This window comes from Mustela nivalis (genome assembly GCF_964662115.1).
Source record: "Mustela nivalis genome assembly, chromosome: 7".
Classification (NCBI taxonomy): Eukaryota; Metazoa; Chordata; class Mammalia; order Carnivora; family Mustelidae; genus Mustela; species Mustela nivalis.
The window spans coordinates 103,158,413-103,168,871 of NC_139026.1; the positions used below are offsets into that span (position 1 = coordinate 103,158,413).

Sequence of the window (10,459 nt, forward strand, 5' to 3'; positions counted from 1 at the left end):
AAAAATAGAACTATTTTATATATGGACAATCTGAAACATAATAAAGTGCATCTTAATGAAGTTTCCACTAACCTATATAGAAATATGTTTCACTTGATCCAAATGGCAGCATTTCTTCATTAAAGATAAATGGTACTATCTAAAAACAAAGATAATCCTTCAATAATTTTACATTGCCAAGTAAAAGTACTTCCCAAGAGCTAAAGGCACAATTTTTATTCACATCTAGTAGAGGAATCAACCCTAAAATCATTACTTATTTTCAACTGAATAACTGATTAACATTTATCAAATAAGCTGTTTCCAATCCCAATAGTTCTTTATTTTCTTTAACATATTTGCTATGGGCTGATAATTTGCCATAGGTGTCATCATGAGAATAACCAGAATTAGATTAAATATGACAAAAGAGAGACAAAGTGTTTCACACTCTTGAGTGATACCAAGGCAAGAATGGGAGAAAAGCGTTGCAAAAGGAAACCACCGAAATGCTACTTACATATTCCTGCAGCAAAACCAGCAATGCATCCATTTTAAGAGTTATCATCTCACTTCCAATTTCTTTCCCTCAAGAACAATTTGAATCTCTTTGGCATCCAAAGTCTCATAGGTTAGTAAAGCTTCTGCTAGATTCTTACGCTCTTTTGCATGAGTCTTCAAGATATGTTTTGCTCATTCATATGAGTCCTGAAATGAAAAAAAGGAGGTATCAAAGAGGCAGAAAACTTAGTAGAAGCAAAAATCATAAATAAGAAAAAAAAAGTATATGCCTTAAAAAATGTGAACTATATTCATTTCTATTTATAAAAGATAAAAGCATGAAGCTCTTTTTAAAAGTTAACATAGAATGTATTACTTGCCCCAGGCGTACAGGTCCGTGAATCATTAGGCTTACACATTTCAAAGCACTCACCATAGCACATACCCTACCCAATGTCCATAACCCAGCCACCACATCCCTCCCTCCTCTTCCCCCAGCAATCCTCAGTTTGTTTTGTGAGATTAAGAGTATCTTAAGGCATGGAGCTTTTAAACACCCAGCATGGAGTCTACTTGATTGATTGATCGATAGATAAGGCAAACTTGGTTCTCAAAGATTAGTTTCATACTTGCAAACATTCTATATTTAACCTCAAAATGTATCACATGGATAAGTGAGTACTACTTAGGCAGCTATACTTAAAAATATATAAGTATATACTATACTTATCTGCTTTTAAAATAAGGTCTGCGAACAAAGAAATCTATTTCTTTATTCAATATACACGTTAAAAAGGAAAGGCAGGTTTGCTCCTTTTGCCTTGTGAGATTTCACCAATTTATTCACTTTAAAGGGTGAGGAAAGATCTACTTTTCTACTCTTATTTGGTAACAACTTACCTGTCAGTCAGTGACTATACCATTGTAAAATGAGTTTACCAACACCAAGAAGCATACATCATATAAAAATAACACAATTATTAAAAATAAACATCATTAGACATTCTGAACAAAACTGTTATGGTCAAGTGAAATATAAAATTAAAGATAACATATAAAGTATTATAAATATGTCATGGAATATTGAAACTAATAACCTAGGATGAATTAGTATTTACTTTAAAAACTCCATTGGAATGAAACCCTTACACTGTAACATGTAAGACTATGATAAGGTTTTTATATCTTTAAGTTTCATATGCATTTGAAATTTAAAATGTACACTAGCTAATCATCATTTTCCTTATTAACAATGTAAGTGTGCCATCTAGTGGAAAGAATACTTACCGCCCTCGCAAGCTTAACATTTCAGAAAAGTATTAAGAGCAAAGAAAGAGTATTTCCAATGTTCTAATACTAGGAGAGATAATTTACTCGAAATAACATAAATTGTAAAAAAAAAAAAGAGAGAGAGAGAGAGAAAATGAAGATTCAGGCAAGGGAGAGAGAATTCCTCTTCTGAAACACCTTCTAAACCTTTCTAGCATATAAACTTTTCATAAACTTAATGACTTTAAAGCTTTGACGTCCTTGAGTTAATCAAACCTGGCCCTCCTGGGGAGACTCTGAATCCCTCAAGTGATTCTCTTCTATCCCAGATATTTCAGGGTAAAGAGGTGAGCTCTTTGAAGTTTACACCATCTGACTTCAACATCCTTCATTCGGCCATCTACAACCCTAATTCCAGTTCTCACTCACTAGACTTTCTGCCATTTAGCTCAGTCTTTTCCATTCCAAGACCTGCCTTCATGTACATCCAAATGGAATGAACATATCCAACATCTGCACTAAGCACCAGACCCACGTATCCTTCCCCACTTGAAATCTTCACTAAGACACCTTAAATTCAGGGGCGCCTGGGTGGCTCAGTTGGTTAAGTGTCTGCCTTCAGCTCAGGTCATGATCCCAGAGTCCAGAGATCGAGCCCCACATGAGGCTCCCTGCTCAACCTGGAGTCTGCATCTCCCTCTGCTCCTCACTTACCCCACTTTATGCTCATACTCTCTCACTCTCTCTCAAATAAACAAATAAAACCTTAAAAAAAGAAAATACTTCAAATTCAATATGTATAAAGCTCAGCTCATAATCTACACACTTCCCCACCTTAGGCCATCATCACTGTTTTCTCAGTCAACGGCACACACAACTAGATGGCTGCACCAGGCAGAAATCAAGAACATAGCTTTGTTACTTAATTTAGCTGCTCTCTCACCCAAACATCAGAAAGGTATTTGATTCCACTAGATCAGTATCTCTTGAATGCATTCATTTTTCTCAATTTCCCCTCTCACTGCCCTAATCCAAGCATCTGCTGTACCTTAAGGAGATTCCACAGTACCTACTGACTCATCTCACTGAATCAATGCTCACATATTCTGTTCTGGACCCTGCAATCCAAAAGACTTTTGTTTTCAAAGTCCTTTATGCTTCATTCTCAGCAGATATACACAGTGAGGCACAAAGCAACTAATATTTGTTGAATAAAATATATGTCAGAGTGAAAATAATAAAGACTCAAATAATCAAATATCCCCCCTCGTTTAACAATACTATGGTTTTACAGCTGAAGTAGAATATTTATAATTACTGATATTAACTGTTCCTAGCCTATCGCCAGAATAAAATAAAGATTCAGTCTATGACCAGAGGCTCCCAACTACATACTGAAATCATGGCTTCAATGGTGCACTCATTCTCTTGATTATATATAGTGACAGTTCTAAGCAGGGGATAACCATTATCTTCTGGTAGCACCTAACTATTTAGGCACATTAATGAGTAGACAGATGAATAAGCACAGAAAAACAGAATTATTACCCTTAGAAGGATTCTAATTTCTTGTTCAATCGTAGATTGAGTTACTGGACTCAGTTTCCCAGTATCACTGTACGGCATAACTCCAAGCTAAAACAAATGAAAAGAAATTGAACAGAAACACCCCAAACCACTAATAAATGTTAACAGAGGAAGTACTATCCTATACTTAAGGAAACCTCATCAAGGGCAAGGAAGAAATTCAGTATAGAAATTTCATCATTCTTCTGAAAGTGTAAGACTAAAAAGTATGAACAAGAGAGAAACTTTAAAATCCTAAGTATGGTTCTGAGTACCTTCTTAGAAAACCGTTGCCACTATTCCAAATCCAGAAATTCACAATGTAGTGTATTAGAAGTGCTGTGTGAAGTCACAGTGATAACATAGGAGAGTGAAATATGAAATACGTGGGAAGGGTAAAATAAGCAAGCTCGGCAAACAGAAGTTTTAGGTCATATGAACAGAAACAGAATATCTTATCATTTGCTTAACTCATGAGATACTATTATTGTCCAAGCAGCCAGAATGGAAAGTGAATACTATATTTTAGTTCTCAAAAAAAAAAAAAAAAAAGTTTAGATTAGAATGAGCTGTGACAAATCTACTCGGAATGAGACAAGGGAAAAGTAAATGTTACCAATTTATAACGAGAACTCTGTCTCATACGGTGCCTGGGGTAGCTCAGTGAGTTAAGAGGCTGACTTCAGCTCCGGTCATGGTCCCAGAGTCCTAGAATCAAGTTCTGCGTTGGGCTCCCTGCTCAGCTGGGAGTCTGCTTCTCCCTCTGACCATTCCCCCTCTCATGCTCACTCTCTCAAATAAAAAGATAAAGTCTTAAAAAAAAAAGAACCCTGTCTCATAAGGAGACACTTGAGAGTCATCATTTGATACATGAGGGAGGGGTAAAATTAGGTATTACCTTTTCACTCATTCCAAATTTGGTAACCATCCACTTTGCGATTTTAGTTGCATTATTAAAATCACTGGAAGCATCTAAAATTTAAAAATATACATAGACTTTATTTTAAAATATTTTTAAATCAGCAAGCACAATCTGAACTAAAGCCATTCTTTACAGCCAACTTGTTGTGATATGGTCAGTTCCAAATAAAAGCTCCTCAAGCCACTCTTCCTCCCATACTAAAATCCATCTGCCCAAGCATCTGAGCTCTAGTTTTATTCCGTCTGTCATTCTCAAGCAAGAGGGACACCTAGACAATTGAAAACAAAGAAAAACTCCAGACACAGTTGGAAATATTCACATTAATGATCAGAATTGTCATCTGCTATAGTACTTAATATCATGATGCTGACAGCTCAGAGACATTTAGTAGAGATGGTCGTAGGCAACTAACGACAAAAGTGGCATTGTACAAAGGAAAAAAATTCTTTATAAAGCAAAAGTTTATTTTACATGCCATAGCTATATAATCCTGCAATAGGATAATTCTGCAATAGGATGGACCTGTACCCAGGTGCCAAAAAAGGCTTAAAATGTCTATCATTACAAAGAAAATGAAACTTGTACTCAGAAAAATCTTAGAAAGACTGTGGAACCACTAATCTAGTTTCTTTGCGGAGGGAAAAAAAGCAATGACATATTTAAGAATGACACTTTGTTGTCATTCCAGACTTAAATTTCATCATGTAAATATATAATATTTGAACTATTATTATTCTTTATTAGCAGATAAGTTTCACGAGTATCTCTGATCTCACAATGGTTCAGAAGGTTAAAGAAGAAACTTACTGGCAAACTTAGAACATAGTTGAATTTTCTTTTTAATTATTTTCTTCAACAGTTTCCTACAAAAGCTTTTGGAGAGTGTTATTTGAAGGAAAAGAAAAAAAACGAGATACTTACATGTCCAGGTGTTGGCCCTCTTGGCATGATTGTAGCTTTGTTGATAGGCACTGCGTCCTTAGTGTAATATGCAATAATAGCATGACCGGATTCATGATAAAGTGTGATGGTTTTGTTTTTATTGTCAATTTCCACGCTTCTACGTTCAAGCCTTAAGGATAAAAATTTAATTGCATAAAATTATTCTGTTAAGAAGGTATATTTAGATGAATGAAACCCATTTGCCTTTAAGTTATTCTTAGAGTGACATGACTTAATAGCGTTAATAAGTTATTTTAAGCCAAAGTAAGTTGCCAACTGACAACCAAAATTGTAAGAGCTGTCCTCTTACTCCTTACTATCAACCAGGAAAGTTTAGTTCTATTTCCAGAAAATAAATTTAAACAAGAAGTGTCACAACGAAATTGTTCTGAAGCTGATTCAAGATTTAAAATCAAATACTGAAAATTAGCAAAATTTTTCTTTTATCAGTACAATTATTCTTTTATCAGCTATACCAGACAAGAGTAAACACATGGGCACCTCCTGCCCCCAAACTGTATAATCATATAAACTATATTTGTTCTGTAAGAGGCCCAGTTGCTTGGCTACTCTTGAGTAAATATTTTCTTGCTCCTATACCTTTCTTTCTTATAACATTTTTCTCAAAAAGAATTTATTCTCTAACATAATAAACAGTGTAAGACAGGGAAAATAAAAAACTGATGCAAACTTTTAATCTACCACAACACTAAAAGTGAGTCACAAATTGTGTAGGAACCGCAAACACTCTTTACGTATCCAAACAGACTGGTATTCTAAATGGGAATCATTTTCCTGTCATGATACAATCAATAAAAAAAGGTATAGAGATCACCAATTAAGAAGAGTTGATACCTCAGTCAGCCCATTAGTAATTGAAAGAACACAATACAGAGAATGCAGCTTGTCTTGACTTCATGCACAGGGACTACTCAGTTCCCTACATTTTTTCCTAGTTTTTTTCTTGTTTTTTTAAAGATTTTATTTTTAAGCAATTTCTATACTCCACATGGGGCTCAAATGCACAACTCAGAGAGGAAGAGCTGCTTACTCCACTGACTTAGCCAGATGCCCCGCTATTTCTTGAATGTTCCCAAATATATTACGATATCCCAAAGACAGACGAAGATTCAATTACCCATCCGTTTCAGCAAGAAGCTGATTTACAGTCTGCTTTGAATATGAATGCATTGTAGACTCAATTCGCTTCCCACCAACAGAATCTAATTCATCAATAAATATAACACGGGGAGCATTTGCTTTTGCTCCCCCTAGGAAGAGAGAAGAGATACAAATAAGTTTAATGAAATCAATGTTTTTTTTAACAAAATCATGTAAGTATTAAAAACCTGTAAGACTGTCAAAGGCAACAAAAGACATTCATTAAGGAGAAAGTACATAAAATGAGATCTCTTTCTTTCTTTTAAAACTGATTTAAGAACAGCAGCCTCAGGAAAAAAACTGTACCATACAAAATGATATATAATAAAAATAACCAAGTACTCATTCTTCTGACTGTACAAGGCACAGTCAGATTTGAGGCTATTCCTTAATTAAAACTACCGAATTAATGAATAAGATAAAAAGGACAACAACAACAGAAAACCCAGCTTTTCAACAGGCCCAAACCTTACCTAACACTTCTAGCTCCTCTGTTTGGGAAAGTACAGTTCTGTTTTAGGTTAGACATTAAGTTACCTAAAAACAAAACCCCACAATGGTGAGGTTAGCTATCAATCATAATCGAATAACAAATCAAGGGTAAGAATCCCTCTTCCCCTAAAATTTTGTATTGTATGAAAGATACATTAAAACGTACTAAATAGATTTCTGATATGGCTGGCTCCTACACCCAGAAACATTTCATCAAATTCTGATCCATAAGCATAATAAAAAGGAACATCAGCTTCTCCAGCCACAGCCCAAGCAAGAAGCGTCTTTCCTGTCCCTGGTGGTCTAACTAAAAGTATTCCTAAAAGAGAAAACAAATACACTGATTCAACTTAAAAAATAAAAATAAAACCCGATGTGAACCTATGAAACAAGTAGTTATTGATTAATGTATACATAGTTTTCCGGTTGAAAGCACATGACTATTATTTTGAAACAAAGCAAAACACATGTCTCTAGTAATTCACTTCAGGAACTTCTTTAAAACTAATTTCCCTCTACCATTTATATCTTGAGAGAATGGAACATAATAAACTTATCTGTCATTAAACAAGTAAGTTAAAATTCACATAAACACAAATTAAAAGATTAAGCAACAAAATGTGACACATATAAAACATATTTCAGAAATTCTGATGAAAATTTGATTTGGACATCTGATGAAAATTTGAAGAAATTCCGGAGTACAAGATATTAAGGAAACAGTATTTAATTTCATTTGGTAGGATAAATTATTCTCTTTAGGATAATGTCCTTAATCTTAGGTGATACATAACAAAGTATGTAGAGGTAAAGTAGTTCATGCTAAGCTTTGTAACTTTTCCTATGTTAGAAAATTTTCATAACAGCAGTGCGTTTTTCATAAGTTGGAATAACAGATTTCTCTGGTTTTCACAACTTTTCATTTTTCATTTAAAAAGGCAAAAAGCCCTGTATTAATGCTATATTTTAACATAAAAAACTATTTTTAAAGGAAAGTTGTTGAAAAATACCTTTAAGACTACCCCTTGTATTGCTATGTTATTGTTATTCTTAACTGGCTTAAATGGTAGAATGTATTTTTGTAACTGAGAATATTCCAACAATTTTACAAAATATCTCTTGTGATTAGAAAGAAAAGTGTTTAACTATTCTATGACTTTAAACTTTAAACTTTTTGATGTTATAGTACTGATTTTAATAAATGAATCCCAAATTAGCAGAGATTCATGCAAATAGTTTTATATACTGCTGAACATTGTCAGTACAGATAGTGGGCAGTATAGAAACAAACCTTAAATATGAGTGCCACCTTTAACTTACCAATTCCACTTCTAGTATTAGAATCCAGAATAATGAATAAATAAATGAGTAAATCTAGAATTTATTCTAAAGAGATAATCAAGGATGTAGGCAAAGCCTTGAGATAATAAGATGATCACCACAGTGCTAATTTTATTATTTTAATTAAAAATGTCTGAGTATAGTTGACACACAGTTACATTAGTTTCAGGTGCACAGCATAGTGATTTGACAAGTTTAAACATTATGCTGTGCTCACAAGTATAACTACCCTCTGTCACCATACAACACTATTACAGTATCACTGACTATATTTCCTATGCCTTTTACTCCTCTGACCTACTCATTCGACAACTAAAAGCATGTTTCTCTCTTTCCTCTATATACATTTTTGCCCAGCCCTCACACTGCTAATTTTAACCACAAAACACTGGAAACCGTTAAAGTTTAATGTAAGTGATTACAGCATAGCATGATCATATAGTCCAAGGACACCACAAAGTCATTACAATCTTGTACCCAATTCTAGCATATGGTTTTCCCTCACACCAATAAACAATTCTCCAACACCAGTCGGGTACCTTAACATTCAAATCAATTCTGATGCTATCCACCTGAAGATAGCATCAAATACCGTAAGTTAAGGACTTCATCCCAAAAGACTGAAAAATACATACTAATTTGTGGAAAGTTCCAGCCCTCTTATCACATGGTTGATTCTCCTGGCAACCAGCTGCTAACCTTAGGTGTGCCCTAAAAGTTGACTCATTAACAGAAGACAAATCTATTCCTGTCATCACTATAAAACTACAAGAAATGGGACTAAAACTAAATAAGTATTTCTTTTTTTTTTAAGATTTTACTTATTTATTTGACAGCCAGAGATCAAAAGTAGGCAGAGAGAGAGGAAGGGAAGCAGGCTCCCCGCTGAGCAGAGAGCCCAATGAGGGGCTCGATCCCAGGACTCTGGGATCATGACCTGAGCCAAAGGCAGAGGCTTTAACCACTGAGCCACCCAGGCACCCCTAAATATGTATTTCTAATTATAAATCACAACAGTCATTAAAAGACAAACAGGACTATTCCACAAATTAGTATGTATACTAATTTTTAAGGTCAGGAAAGATCCACACCCACTCTCATAATAACAGAGTGAGGAAGGGAACCTGGGTGGCTTAGTCAGTTAAACATTAAACTTCGGCTTACTTCATGATAGGGTCGTGAGATTGATCCCTGCATGGGGCTCTACATTCAGTGCAGAGTCTGCTTCAGATTCTCTCCCTCTGCCCTCCCCTTGACTGACTCCTGCACTTGCATATGTGCTCACTCTCTCTCTCAAATAAATAAACAAATAAATAAATAATTAATTAAATAAATAAGCTAAAGAACTTTTTCAGATTGAAGAAAAATCTAGGGATACCTGGGTGGCTCAGTCAGTTAGGCAGCAACTCTTGATTCTGGTTCAGATCATGATCTGTCTGCTTGAAGATTTTCATTCTCTCTATCCCTCTGCCCTTCCCCACTGCCTGCTCTCCCTCTCTCTCTTTCTCTAAAATAATTTTTAAAAAAAGATTAAAGAAAAATCTAAATGTGTAAACCTGGATTGTGTCCTAAACCTGGATTTGGGGTGGGGGATGGGAGGACCTCACTACAAAAGGTATTAATAAGAGAAATGTAGAAATTTGAATATAACTAAATTTCATAATTAGTTCTGGAATGGTGTGAAATTTCCCGACTTTAATAACTATACTGGAGTTATGTAATAGAATAATCCTATTTTTTAGGAGATACATAACAAGGTATTTGGGGTTAAAGGAGCATGAGCTCTACAATTTACTCTTAAACAGTTTAAAAATACATTTATGTAAAGAAAGTGAGCAAATGGGACAAAATGCTAAAAAACTACTCAGTCTGGTTAAGAGTGCAGAGAGTTATCTGCACTATTCTCACAATTTAAAATCTGAAATTGTAATAAAATTCAAAATCCCCTTCCTCTCAAAAAAAGGTTATACAATGGTATGTTCAGAATGAAGACTTATTTGTAAAATAGCCGTTAAGAACTAAACCTTAAGCTTTTAAATCAGTAAAAATTAAATTAGCAATGGATTATTGTATTTTGTTTTTAATGTCAAGTCATGATAAAGGGAAGGTACCTTGCCTTTTGGAAGTTTACCTCCAAGCACAGTAAATTTCTATGGATTTGTCAAGAATCCAACAGACATCATTAAAAATATTAGCTATCAATTTAAATTAAAAGTGCATTTATGTGTGTACTTTTATGTATTTATTTTAAATTACACTGGTCTTATAATACGTTTGCAGCCAATT

At 34.4% G+C, this 10,459-nt stretch overlaps 1 pseudogene across 1 annotated transcript; it reads right to left on the minus strand.

Annotated features, from left to right (window-relative positions):
* Positions 1-394: 394 nt before the first annotated feature.
* Positions 395-6,370, minus strand: LOC309870345 (ATP-dependent zinc metalloprotease YME1L1-like; annotated as a pseudogene). The gene is made up of 6 exons (XR_014316502.1): positions 6,318-6,370; positions 5,159-5,309; positions 4,378-4,505; positions 4,214-4,287; positions 3,298-3,384; positions 395-687 (listed from the first exon to the last, which is right to left on the minus strand). The product of XR_014316502.1 is annotated as an ATP-dependent zinc metalloprotease YME1L1-like (transcript).
* Positions 6,371-10,459: the final 4,089 nt, after the last annotated feature.